Here is a 14934-nt window from a genome sequence, read left to right as displayed (position 1 = left end):
GTTTAGGTGTCTCAGAGACCCATTTTTAAAAGCAAGCTCATAAATGCGTAAATTGCTTCTGAAAAAATGGACCATAGGCTCCTAAGTAAAGTACACTAAGATTTTTTTGGCAAGATTAACATTTCTAACTCAAAAGAAAAAAAAAACAAAAAAAACCCAAAACTGCTCCAAACCACACAACCCCCAAACTGCTCATAAAAAAAATTTTTTTATGAGTTGCCAATTTCCATATAACTTGGATTTTACTTTCAACATTGTCAAGACCTCTCTGTTGCAGTGAATTTTAAATAAACCCCCCCTCTATTTTTACACTGAAATGCCTTTTACTTAGAAACACAAGTTATTTCATATTTTCCTATGAACTCAGAAAAATCAGAACGAGATCACTGAAAAATGGGCTCATGAAACAAAACACTCTAATCAAATATATTTTGAAACTCAGCTCAAGATTGCCTTTTTACTTTTTCATTGTCATGATTGAGAAAGTCAGTCAGTCATTTATAGCACTGGAAAAATTCCCTGCGGATGAGGAAATCATTTCCTGTTCTAGCCACCAGATCCCAGGGATGCTTTGGGAATATTACAGGATAGCTTTACTCACAAGGAAAGTGGCCTATCACACTCAGCAAGATCACAAATCCAACCCTAGTCACCTCTTACATTTGTCAGGTACTGCACAATGCCACGAAGCATTTTACTGCAGCAGAAGATTTCTCCCAGTCTTTCCAGAGAGGCTGTCACGTTACCAGTGTGATGGAGGATTTACTCCCAAGTCTGATCTTTTAAACGTTTACAGTTGTCGTCCTGCTTGTAAGAGGTTTGGGACTCCTTCCAGCTTTCTAATCCTTCCTGCTCGGTTATTTCACAAATACAGCCTGGAAATAGTCTGAGTCTGTAATAAATCTGCACTTCAACCTTCCTTCGTACGCGAGTGTTCCCATCAGCACTAGGGGAACTACTCATGTAATTAAAGATAAGCACATGTCTAAAAGTTTCCAGGCTAGTGCTTTAGAAGGCAGGTGATGCAGCTTTGACAGATGGGAAAGGAGACGATCTAATAGAAACCAGATAAATACACAAACACATACACATATGTATATACACACCCACATAGGTACATATAGGCATACATATATGTATATATAACTGTTACCTACCCATGCGTTTGTTATTTTTACATTTGTTTCTGGCTTGGTTTGTAATTCAAGGGTCAGATTTTCAAATGTCCACAGGGCAGTGAGAATTTGGCCTTTCTTTGATACTTTTTTCCTGTTAGAACTTTCCTTTTCTATGCCGAAAAGTTGGTTTACTGAAGCTTCTCAGCGCAGCATAAGAGAGTGATTTCTTGAAAGATGTCTTTTCAACATTGCAGTAACTAGTAAAGATTATTTTCCAGCTGTAATTTTGCTCGCAGTGAACTCACTTTGAATCTGTCCAAATTGAAGACCAAAATCAGACCTCACTCATAGCAGTGCCAGTCCAGTATGAACCAGTTAAACCGCTGGATTTATTTATAGAAGGGGAAGCCAGACAAAGCTCTGTTCCTTACAGATTACTGGTGCCATGCTCATTCTGGCATAAGTGAGCCTACAGTTTGGGCCAGATCACATGTGATACATGAAACAGGACTGGTGTGATGGGTTTGGAGGATTGGTTTTTGAGTAAGTCCTGGTAGAACAAGACTATTTTTATGCCTTGATTCATAATACATGGGGGGGGGGTTGTTTGTTTGTTTAGAAGTCTTACATTAAATAAAAATCCCACTTCTGGGATGGGAGGAGAATTACTCCAAGTAGATTGCTCAGCCTGGCCGAGTGCTGAGGCTAGCAAACCTCAGACTCCATGGGGCATTTAAAATGCCTGTGCTTTCTCCTTTTCTGCTCTCCTCTGTGCCATCATTAAAATAGTTCTACTGTGGTGAATTTCTATGCTGGTCCTCTTTAAAAACCACTGTCTTTTTAATAAATGTTATAGTCTGGAAAAAATGCCAAATATGCAAAGGAGGCTGCCTACAAGGCACGGGTGTGGAGCAGAGAAGCTGATGCTGCCTACAGAGGCAAGGATGAGTCTGCTGGGAAGGAGGTGAGACTGTGCTGCACAGGAGAGAAGCAAGACACTGGAGACCATCAGGTGAGTTAGATCACAGTACGTTCCCATGCAAAACCCTCTCTCTCAAGAAGTGAGGGTGAGCATGATTATCAGTACCAGAAGGCCCGTTGTCCTAAAGATGATGTAGTTGTCACCTCTGCATATTCCACATCTACTGCAGAAGACCATGAAAGGCATTAAAAACTAGTATACAATCAAAGGTATATATGGAGATGTTTCACTGTGGTTCTGTGGGGTTTTGTATTCAACCGCTTACGTTACAATTTGTTCAGATTTGACTTTCAACCGCTGGCACTATTTTCAGATGAAATAAGAAGTGCTGATAAGGTGGAAATGAAGGGTGATTTCATTTTAACAGGTCTTAGGCATCCAAAAACTGTTAGTAATCCAGTCTCAAGCGGTTTCTATATGCAGTAACGTGGTTACATGCAAGACAATAACTCCCTCCAGTTAACCTCCCCAGGCTCACACTATCCTGACGTGCTTAAGCCCAGCTTCAGCCTGTGCTGCTTATTTCTGTGTGAAAGGGCACTGCATGGTATAGAAAGTTTGATCCAGGTTCATGCTATCTCCTAAGCTGCTGCATGCATGTGCATGCCCAAAGTAAATTTATACATGGAGAATTAAGGAATTGTATCTTGTAAGGACCAATTTATCCATTTAGTCACTTTATAAATGTTGTCATAGGTATAAACAGACTATGGTTGATTAAATAAGTTACTTCGCAGCCAGAGCAGTTCGATCAATAGATCAATGATGTGCAGTGTTGTTTTTTTATCAGATTGCTTGATGTACAGCCAACACTTGTCTTTGGTGGTTTCCCTTTAAGTTGTGGAGGTTAAAAGTGCAATAGATTGAAACCTGCACTCAATGGGCCTAACTTTTCAGACAAATTATTATAAACACTTACATTTTCCCTTCTCTGTAAAAGAATATGCATATAGGGGCATAAGCTGCATTTATCACAGACCCAAACATATAGATAGCTCACATTTTTTAAACAGAAGGCTTACTTGAGGAAAATCATTGCAACGTCCTGAAAGGCAGCACGTTTGTCCCAGGTCCAAGAGGGAAACCATCTGTGTTTGTTGTACTGCTGAGTGAAGCCTTTGAGGCTGGAGCAGTCTCTAAGGCCCAGAGAAGTCTGGGATTTGCATCTACCCTGACAGATGGCTCTCATGCAAACGTCCTTCCTGCTGCCCCTGCAAAGGTTAGGGGGATTACGAAGGAGACCTAAAAGGCTGGAAGAGAATAACCCCACTTAGAGTGGCAAAGGGAGTTTCTATGTTAAGAGTCAGAGTGTCATGCCAAGGCTCCTTGTGCAAAGCCAAGGGAAAAAAGTATCACACTAAGTTGACATGAAAATGATTGTAGATTAACCTGTGCTTTTACATTTAGACAGGTAATTTCACATTGTCTGATCTATCTAGTTTATAACCAAGTCTTCCTGCTTACTTCAGGAGGAGTAAGCCAGGAAAAAACAAGGAAAGAAAAAGACGTGGCTTTAAATGAGGGAGAAAAGTGTTCAAGTTTGGTGCTCCTAAAGACTCAGGTCCATGGTTTTCATCGGTCCTTATGTCAGGAGGCTTGGGGGGGGTTACTTTTAGGGAAAGACAGATGTAAAAATCCAGCAAATGGCAGATGGTAGTGGAAAACTATATTCCAGGGAGACTTCGGACAAAGCAGTAGCAGATGACCTCTGGCCCATGAAACTTGTGCTTCTCCTTAAATGCATTGCTCTTATGCAGCATGGAGCAAGTTGAGAGCTGGGGTGGGTTGAAAGCTGCCCTTTATCTCTGAGATAAGTCTCTCCCCTTTCCAGGGGCGTTAGATCTGTCATGTTGCTCCTTTTCCTGGAGCACCCGCTGCCGTTCCTCACCCTACCCTCTAACTTCTTGGTCTAGTTAATTCGGTGCTGAACCCGTGTCTTCCCATGCATTGACATACAGGATATTTCTGCTAAAACACTATGGACTTGACAAGATTACAGCATTTCTAACTATGCATCCGAGCATTATATTTTCAGATATCATCACAGCCCTCCTGCACTTACAGCTTAAAACATTAAACAGCTTCTAAAACACTGCTGTGTTTGCTCTCCTTTCTAACACTCTCCACGCTGGCTGCTTTGTTTTACTAGACTGTGAACCTGGGAAGAAAACAACTTCTCTGACTGGAAATTACATGCATGGCTGTGAGAAACGCCAGTGCCTACAACATGTGCTTATCTCCCAGACTAGAGATAGAGACTCATTAGCAAACTCAGGCTGTTCCTGGGCCTGTCTGTGCCTCGCAGCAGGATGGCAAAGAGATGTAGACATCTAAGACGATGTCTGTGAACTTCCCTGACAAAGGATATTTCAGCATGTGTTATCCAGTAAACACTTTATTAAAAGAGGAATAAACTAGGCTTAATTGAAACCAGACCAAAAGCCTTTCAACCCAGGGAATGAAATGAAGAAGCAAGGAGCAGAGTGATCCGCATGGGAGGGTTTTCAGAGAAATTCAGGGAAGGTGAATACTGCCTCCTCCCAACTTCCCTGGGAATTTCCAGTTTGCTGCAAGCAACTTTAAAAATCCTACTCACCCTTTATTCTTCGCGTTATAGCAGCACCACAAGCTCTTTGCTAGTCACTGCCCTACCATGCAATGAGAGCACGTTGCTGTGCTGATGAACTTCCAGTTTGTGGCTGGCTCAGGTCTCAAGGGGGACCTGGGCAGAGATGCTGACTTGTCCAGCATTGCTCAGTCAGTGGCAAGCTTTGAGCTGCATCTCTGGCATTTCTCAGCACCTCCCCTCTGTAGGAAGAGATAAGAATGTATCTTTCCATACCCTGATTTTTTTTTTTCTTTTGACTTTACAAAGGAAAATAAACCTAATTTTCAGTATTTAACAGTCCTGAAAAATTCAGTAGATGAGAAACCGTAATAGATTAATTGATGCTGGCTAGAGAACACAGAAGATGAGAGTTCAAGGAAGCAGTCTTCTTACATGCCACGACTTTGCCACTTCATTCTGGGTGTCATCATTGACTAGCGTCTAATGTAAGTAAGTCCTTACCTGGTCAACTGGCTGGCCCAGTCAGAGCCCTGAAGGCCATCATATGATGAAGGCAGCCTGAGGACTGCAGTTTTCTTATCAGGATATGCTTTTGAAGAAAGCAGGGTTTTTTGTGGAGAGAGAGAGAGAGATGATATAATATATATACAAGTTGTGAATACTATGATTTTGGGGATTTGGAGAAAAAGTTTTTACTTGCACGATTAAGGAACTATAATAAAGATGCTAAAGAGCCTCATGTTGTGTTGACCAATGAAGCAAATCAAAACATCTCCCAGTCCACTGATGGGCAGCTTATTTGAATGCTTCTGTCCTTAACAGCTTGCTCAAAACATCCCTACAAAGCATTTCTGTGCTGTGTTGCTGAGAGAAGGTGTCAGAGCAAGAGCACTTCAGCCTCCTGCAGTATACAAGGAATTTTTGCAGCCCACTGACAGCTGCCTGGTTTGTAGCCCTGCCTCCTGAGGAGTGCTGCTGTGCTAAGGGCTGAGGGGAAACAAGGGGATGTTGCATCCTGTGGTGGATCCTGAGAAATCCCAGATTGCCCGGAGGATAGCAGTGGTGCTGCAGCAGTTGTGCAGGGCTTTTGCCATTGTCTTCATCCCACATCCCTCAATTTTCAGATTGCCAATCCAGGCCATACAGCAAAATGAAGGGAAGGAGGAAGGAAGTGTGCTAATGGCCCTTGCTTGGTTGCTATTGCTAAGCAGACTACTGCCTGCTATTCAGAGCAGGATGGTGTCCTCTGTGTGGGATGATCTCTTCCATTACAGGTAATGGTACAAAGGAGATAGCACAAAATATTTCAAAGGGAGAAAAGAAACAGAAACCTCCCCTCCCATGCTGGATGGAATTTGTAGAAGCAGCTCTGCTTCCATTGAAACCAAGTCTAAAATTCCCCTTAATTTCAGTGCATTTCAAGCTTGCAATTCTAATACCAAAAAGGTGTGTTAGTCATTAGCATTTTATCCATTCTTCTTATAATGTCAACAGACCTGAGCCCGGCTGAAGGTTTGGCAGGAAGCCACTGAACACTAAGCTCAGCATGGGTACATTACATTTCATTCTTTAGAGACATATAAGCTTTGCTTCATGTGGGATTTGTGTAAATACTTGCACAGATTCCTTATCTGCAGAAGCTTGCTCCTAGCAAGTTGTTAAGCTCATTAATAGGGCAGAAGGAAGACTGTGCTCCTATAATTTCCAGTTCAATTATTACAGAGTGAACAACATCCTAATTCTACTGCAGTCCAAGGCAAAACTCCCACTGGTTTAATGGGGCCAAGATGGCACAAAGTTAATTTCCCAACACAACATAAAAACTGGAAACTCTCCCAGAAGAGTGACTTCAATGGGGTCTGGACCTCAGGAGATGAAACTCTCCGTTGTCTCAGAAAGGCAAATTTTGTACCTTACCAGAAAGATGTTTCTAATGAGGCAGCCATTAGAATAAGGAGCATTGCCACAATACACAGAAGATGTGCATGATTAATCAGCTAATGCAATACAATTTCTGTTGTGCACGTAGAGTTTTGATATCACCAGAATGAACTGGGCAACTTTTCTTCCCCTGAGGGCAATCACGGACATATTCACTTTCAGCACTACTATTTCTGCCCACAAGGCATTGAGGAAATGTCTTTTCTGAAGTAATATCATAGTGAAGAGAGACCATTTGGGTTATGTGAAGAGAACAATGCCAAGGTAATGTCATAGAGAGGAACGTTTGCGAAGCTGATATGCAGTGGTCAGTATCTATTTCAGTTACATTAATAAAGACTGCTTCAATTCAAGCAGTGCCCAACCATCAAGTGCCTCTTTGCCTGTAGTTTAATTAAATGCCCATTCTTTGGTAGGTTTCCTACTTATCAGTGATGAAACATCAGAACAATAATTGCTAATATCAGGAAATTTTGCAGAGGCAGGTGAGAGCTGCCTCTCTTTGTTAATGGTCCAGTGAGACCACAGAGGACTTATTTTTGTTCAGCAGGGCCAGGAAATTATGAACATAAAACACAACAGAAAAGGTGGACAGATCTTCCAATAAGTAGGTTTTGAAAACAAGTTGAACTGAACTCTCTTTTCATTACATAAACTCTCATCCACCAAAGGTATGATGCATATTTAAACGAAACACCATGAGTTTCCAGCCGCAGGCAAACCTCCATGAGGATCTTGTGGAAGAGTAATAGCAGGATGCCCACTTTCTACAGCCGCTGTCACTAATGCTCCTATACATGTGGAAGGAGGACCACACAGAGACCTTGTGAAAGCAGCAGTGTGGGCCCCTGCTGAAGGTGCTCTGGTAATAGTAAATCCAGCCTTCCACTTAAACCTCTGGATGCACTTACAACCCAAAATAAAAGCTGCAGAATCATACCTGTAAAGCCAGGAGAGAGAAGAGCCTCCTCTCCTCCCTGCTCCCTCTGCTGCCCCTCCAAGTCACCCTCCTCAGGAATAGTATTTTTATGGCTTCCCTGTTAGAGCAGCAGGGAGAGGAAATGATGGTGGTAGGAAGATGTGGGGAGGGAAGGGTGCGCACGGTCCAATCTGTGTTCCAATTAATTTCTAATTATTTATGTCAAGTGGAACAGCTCCATCCATCCAGACAGCTTGCATCCATCCAGACAGCTTGCATCCATCCAGACCCTGTGACACACCACACTCCTGTCTGTAAAATATACCCAAACTTGGTTCAGGATTAGCTGGAGACAGTGTGCATGGGATGGAGATTGAACCTGTTTCACTTACCTTTCCTGGGGCCCCCAGGGACAAAAAGTGAAAACTGCATCTCTCTCCACACACTTTTTTTTTTTTAAATTATTTGTAATGATCTACCATAGACCTCAGAGTCAGGCTTTGTGAATGCAAATGCTAAGCAGGCAGGGCTGGCCACCAGTTTCTGAGCAGCAGGACCTGATCCCCCTTCCTCAGCCAGCACAGGCATTGCTCCATTGGGTTCAGGGAAACCCCTTCCTTAACCAGCATGGGGAGACCTGGGAAATCAACCCCATGAGGCAAGTTGTCTGCTGTGGATCCTCTGTGCATCCAACATTAGCCTTTTGTTGCCTCTTGTGGGTCGGCACATGAGTAGCTGCTAGGAGCTTTGTAAATAGCTGTGCACAGGATTGCACAAAACAGACTGAAAAGTAGCATCTTGCTCTAACTTAGCTGTGTTGACTTCTGCTAGCAGTAGTAGAAAAAGCCATCAAACTGATTTTAGTTGCAAAAGCCAAGAGCCTTTCTGTGCTTCTGCAAGGAGCTCATCTATTGACTAAGAAGGTCAATGCTAATGGCGACTCTGTAAGAGCAGAAATTAATACTGAGGCCTTTGGAGAATTTTGCAAATCCATTCCTCCCCTTTCTAAGTCTTTTTTATTCATATACACACAAAGTTTACGGTAGTCTTGCATGGTAATTCAGCACTGGAAATGTACTAGCCATCCCTTATTTTATATAAAAGGACTTAATTTTAGCCAGAAGGGGAATGGAGGATTATTTTTGCTAATTAGTTTTGAAAATGATTCACTTTAGATGAGTCACCCTCTCTTTTGGGAATCAATGGGCAGTGTGACAGTGGTGCTACATCATGCTTCTTGGGCCTCTACAGGATTCAGAAGGGCCCAGATAAGAAAATTCAGCTGGCTGCATCCATGTCATGGCTGGCCTGGTTATGGGCACCTCTTATTCATACCTCAGCAAGGTATAAATAACAATGTCATGATTGAAAACATCAGGGCTTCTTCCATCTCATAAAATTGGGAAGAGGGAATAGTTTTGTGTAGTTATTGATTTCCAGCTGCTTAATTAGTGTTTACAATATCTCTCCTTGAAAATAGCCATGTGCATTTCATTCCCTACTTGCTTGTTTAATTTAATTTAATCAATTGTTACACACCTGTTTCCACTTACTTAAAACAAGCATTATCTGCAGCATAACAAATACGAAGCAACATTAAATGTAATTAATCTTTATCCTTGAAATGTTTCTCTTGGAGTGGTATAATTAAGAACACAAGCTATAAAAATAATCAGATATCAAGTTTATACCTTAAAACACCAATAGATATTTAACCTTCTTTTGAACAGTATAGGCAGATTTGAACATAGATGCACAGAAAGGAGAAGAAAACTAGAACATTTCATAGGAGACTGCAAAAAAACCATTTCTTTCGCTGAAAGGTGATGCTCTATTAATGAATGCTGGGAAGAGACAGCTTCAGACAACAGCAAGCAGGTATTTCTCAAGCTGCACCAAAGAGAGATTGATAGGTTCCTCTTTGATTTTACCATGGACCTTATGCCCAAGCATGTATAATGTTGTATACTGCTTACTTTCCTAATAAGATATAGACTGACACATCCAGCTAAGTTCCTAGACCTCCTGCTTATAGGGAAAATCTTGAACAAGGCTCAAAGCCATAAGGCAATTAAAAAATACTACACACACCTACCTTTTTTTTTTTTTTTTTTCCATTTAATGATTTCTGAGCTCTTGCTGGTGCCAGGCATGCTGTCCAGAAGTCAGGCAGAGCCAAGGCGCTGGCCCCAACCACTGTCTGCCTTCTGCTGCCCTGGGCTTTCCCACAGCCCCCCCAGAGGGGATGGCAGGCTCATCCCAGGGCATCTTTAAAAACCAGCTTATAGACTCTCCTTTCCCCTCTGGAAAGCATAACCACTAACAAACATTAAGAAGCAACTTTAGCCAGAGTTTCACATACGTGCTGTTAGCTGATAAACTAAATCAGCAGCATGGGATTAGTGCCTGAGAAGCCCTGTGTTTCAGATAGCCTCTGAGTCTCTCCAGCTGTCTTAGACTTTTGGGGTTCCTACCTGTCTTCCTCTGAGACCTTTATCCTCTTTCCTTGTATGGTCTAAAGAGAGTAATTTATTTATTCCTCCAAAGGTCTTCAGTGACTGTGACAGCAATTTCACACAGTGCATATGAGTACCCTGCTGGATCATCACTTCCCCCTGTGGACCCAGGGAACAAAAGGATAAAGTCCTAAAGACCCCAAATTAAGGTGAGGATTTAAAAAATAATTATTATTTTATTTTTCTTCCAAATTTGCTTTTCTTATTTCTTTCTTTCAATGTCTGGAAATCCCCAGAGAGTCTGACATAAGTCCCTAACTCATCTGGTTTCTGCAGAACGAAGCGTTGCCAGATGACGGCTCACGCTTCACTGACGATGTTCTGTCATCTATCGGTGCTAACTATGGATCAGTGTCTGTCTCTACAGCCTTTTTAATAGGTACTTTATTATTTTGACACATTTCCTTCCCTCTTGTTAATCTAGGGATTAGCAGTGACATGTCTAAATTCATGCTTAACTGTGTTAACATTATCCCTCTTGTATTGAATTTGCTGCGATCTCACAGTGCTAGCTGCCTAGCAGAAGACCAACACATCCTCTTGCTTAAATATTCCCACTGAGACTCTCTGAGATTGTCTTTGTGGACTCTAAAGCTTTACCTGACAGGTTGGCTACAATACAGAGCACAAAAAAAGACTGAATCTGAGAGGATATGATACAAAAAAAAAATCAGCAGACCTGCCACCGCAGAGGTAAAGAATAAAAGAGTAAAGGAGTAGTAAAACTATAAACTAAGGGGAAAACAGTAACAGAAAAGCGTCTACGCAGTCATACAGCACACGGGGAGAATCATTTATCGACCTGCGAGTCCTAGCCAGGATCTGCAAACTCATTCTGACTGCATGCTTTGCTGATGTCCATCCCTGGCTTTTCTTCACCACGGATAGGTGCCTGCTGTCCAGCAGCTGCATCAGGTGGGCAAGTAGCGCCTGTGACCTTCTATGCCTTCCTTGTGGATTCCCAGGAAAGACAGAATACCCTTTCCTGATAGCCGTTCTGGCACATAAGCAACACCCCTAGCACAGGGACCCAGGCTTCCTGCTTTTCCCGTTTGCAGCCACCTGTACATCTGACTCTGTGTTCCTCTTTCTGCTTTTCTCCTCAGTCCTCTCTTTTTCTCCCTGTGCTTCTCTCTCTTCCTCCTGTCTTCATTCTAGTCCCATATCTTTTGTCAACCCTATGTCTCCTCCTTCTTCCAAGTATTTGTTTTTTTACTTACTTTGATAAGAAGAAGAGACTGTATGTTTTCCATAACACTTCTAGTGATGATAGAGGAGTATTTATAATTGAGTAAAGACTTGGATTTGGCAAGGGTTGAACTTTGAGAAAAGACTCAGAAAAGAGAAAAGAGCTTGAGGCAGAGCATTTGTTTGGAGGCTATGATGATTCTGCTTAAAATTCATAAAGACTCTTGGCTTTCTTCTAGGATATTTCTGATAGAAGAGGGCAACAGCTTCAGACTCAGCTCTTTCCAGTGAGATTGGAGAATGGCAGCAGAAATGAGTAGCTATAATAAAGCTGACTTTGTAAATGGGGCCAGAGGAGAAAAGTCCCTGGAATTTCTAACAACTTCAGAAAGAAATGTACAAAGTTGAAAATCTGGAAAATTTTTGTTGGCATCCAGCTAGATTTGGGTGGAAAAGATTAAGGGGATGGAGGAACTGCCTGGAGAGAAAAGACTAAAGGGCCTGGGACTCTTCAGTTTGGAGATGCTAGGCTCCTCAGGGTTATAGAATCAGGAAAGTGGTGGTGAAGGTGAATGCAGACTGCTTTTGCACCAAATCCTGCAGTTCTAGAGCTAGAGGCCCTTCATCAAAAGTAGGAGATCAGTTTAAAACTGATAAAACAAAAGAGTTCACATAGCAAGTAGCAAATTTCTGGACTTTGTTTCCACAGGAAGTAGTAGGAGCTCATGGTAGGAGGGTACAAAAAGGATTAGGCACGTTAATGGAGAAGGCGGCAGGCTAGTCCCTCTTTGAGTGGGGTGTTGGATTAGATGATCTCAAGAGGTCCTTCTCAACCTGTCTTTCTGTGATTCTGTAACATTAACAGATGCTAACAGGCACAGGCAGAAACATACACTCTAATGTCCCTTATCCAACTGTTGTGGCTTCTGGGGACATATGAAGAAAGCAGCCTGCAAAAAAGTAGTCAGGCTCTCCCTGAAAAACATTTCCTAGTTTCTCTGTCAAAGATATAGCCCTGTGGCAGGTGGTCTGGCCCTGTAGCCCATTTCTTATGTTCTTAACTGCTGGGTGCTATATCAAGGATTTGGATAGCCTTAAACTGACTGTTCTTCGGTGCTTTGTCTTAATCTGACCATGGTCCTTAAACCCTTTGCTAGTCTGTGATCCTGAAGGGCTCATAAGTGTCCTTGGGAAGAGCAACAAGTGAATTTATTTCCCCAAGTTTTGAGTGAAGGCTAAGTTAGCTTACTTATTTCATTGAAGGAACTCTATGTATTGGACTAATACCTTTGGGCTACCTTTAAACAGGTGAATCTACACAAAGATGAACTTCTGCTTCATCCCTCCTTTGTCTAGTTTCAGGTCTCTTATTTCAGGTCTCATTTTCATTATACCTGCTCAACTGTTGCTCTTTCTCCATTTCTTTCTATGTCTGCCCCTTGTTTTCAGATTCCCCTGTCCCATCCACAGCTATAACATTTCCCCGGTGCTGCTCACAAGCCCCTTCATTCACCTCCTGCCTGGGTGGTAGTCAGCCCAGCTGCTGTGTGCTTTGGCAGCAATTGCTTCCCAGTGCCCGTCACTGAGAATGGGCTTGCTAGGCAACAGCTGGATACAACCTGCTGACACCACGAGGCTATTGCATCAGCTCCCAGAATAAGATTTCTTTGGTACCAGCTGCTCCAAGTTTTCCTGGACATCTCACTCCAGCTCCCCTCCACCCTCAGCCACACACACACACTCTTGCTCCTCCATGGGTTAGCTCAGCAGGAAACCCAAGCCTGAGAAAGGCACCTCTCACATTTACCTGGCCTGGTTTGGGATGACTCAGGTGCCCTTGCTTCCACTTCTCTATTTGTTAAATGGGACAAGGATGTGAGGAGTCCAGGCTACCCTGCTTCACACGTGCTGTGCTCTGATTAAAGCAACCCTAGATCTGGAACAGCTCTCCTGATGTAACGAGAGTAACATTTTCTCATTATTGCTATTCCTTGTAGATCAAAAATTAAGGGCAGTGGAGCCCTTATGCAGGACATTACAGAAGTGTCACTGATACAATAGACCCTAGTTTTCAAGTAATTAGGTTTTTCTTTTTTTTTTTTTCTCCTAAGTGACTGTAACTATTTCCTACTCCCCATAATTTCTCTTTCTGTCAGTAGCTTAGAAAAACCTCTGGAAAGTCCAGGCAACCTTTAAAAAGCTAATTCACCAGCAAGATAATACTTAACTACAGACTCTTCTCTCCCCACACACCTTGTTTCACAGTAGGTCTACAATAGCTTGACTTCAGTTACCTGTTGGAAAGGAAGCTCTACTTGTTGTGAAAGGTGTATCTTACTGTATCTTCACAGACTGGGAGCTGACCTAAAGCAATTTCCAAAAAATTCATACAGTGAAATTGAAATGGCATGGAGTATGGGAATGTTGAGGTGAGCACCACAGTTTTCTTCACTACCCAGGACCTTCATCCTGCTCCTTTTTGGGACCCCTGGCAGCCTGCCACCCTTGGCAGATGCTTGCTTTACCTAAAGGCTTTCTAATAAATACTTACTGCAGCCATTCCTGGAGGCAGCTGGCTAAGCAGAGAGCACAGAAGGGCAGGAATATTTTACCTGCCTGTGTAGTTGCAGAAGCCTTTTGCAGGTGACAGGGCCAGAGCTTGCCAGTGACATGCAAGGGACATGTGTCAACATCTTCAGGTGAGGCCCTAGGGAGCCCTCACACTCCCTTAGGATAAGAAGTAGGGGAAAAAAAAACCTTCTTATTTCCTAACTTTTGGTCTCTCCTGCTTCTTGCCTCCTCACTACTTCTGTGACTATCATTAACTATAAGCTCTAAGGTCCTAACAGGCTGCTTTTTTATTTTAAGGGGGGGGGGGGGGGGGGGGGGGGGGGGGACACGGAATCAGGAAAAGGCTGCCTGTGTTCTGCATTATTTGTCAGGGTAATAAATGTTTCCCATATTAAGGTTGAATAGCCTCAATGGGACACACCTGTGTCCCTCTTACTAGCTGTGATCTGTGCTAATTGAGTGAGTGATGCGCCCCTTGAAAGACAATAGAAAAGAATGAAATGAAGATGGATGAATTCAAATGCAGCTCTCCAGTGAGGTGAGAACAGTGTTGTTTCACATTCTTTTAATTCCTGGAAGTCTCAGATGTTCTGATTCTGAATTTTCCCATTTGATAGCAAAATTGCCTTTTTGTTCCTGCTTCAGCCTCTTTTACACAAATCCATTTCTACAGGGAAGATCAAAACCTTGTTTCTGGAGCAGAGGGAGTTAAAACAGTCAACAGCCTTATAAAGTGACACTGCAGCTGTTTCTTAAGTAGCAATGGATCTTAATGAAAGGCTGCTCATAAAATTATTATCACAGCAGCAAGTGGAGGTCCCAACTGATATTAGGCCCCTATTGTGCCAGGCACCGTATGAACACATTAGGAGAGAATAACTTCTCTGCGAGGAATTTAAAACCTCATTAGATAAGACAGAAAGAAGCTGTGCCAGGAATAAGGGTCCCCACGGGGTAAAGAAAAAGGCCCTGGTCACAGGGAAAACACATGCTAGAGCCCAGAATAAGATGCTGGGTTCTTGCCACTCGCCGGTAGCCCTAGAGGAGGAGGTCGTTCATATCTAGCAGCTCAGGACCAGTTTATTCCTGTTGCTTGAGGCCAAGATTTGAGACTCTTTGTTATTCAAACA

Source organism: Gymnogyps californianus, chromosome 2 (genome assembly GCF_018139145.2).
Source record: "Gymnogyps californianus isolate 813 chromosome 2, ASM1813914v2, whole genome shotgun sequence".
NCBI lineage: Eukaryota > Metazoa > Chordata > Aves > Accipitriformes > Cathartidae > Gymnogyps > Gymnogyps californianus.
The sequence above is the reverse complement of the archived record's forward strand: the minus strand, read 5'-3'. Positions refer to the sequence as shown.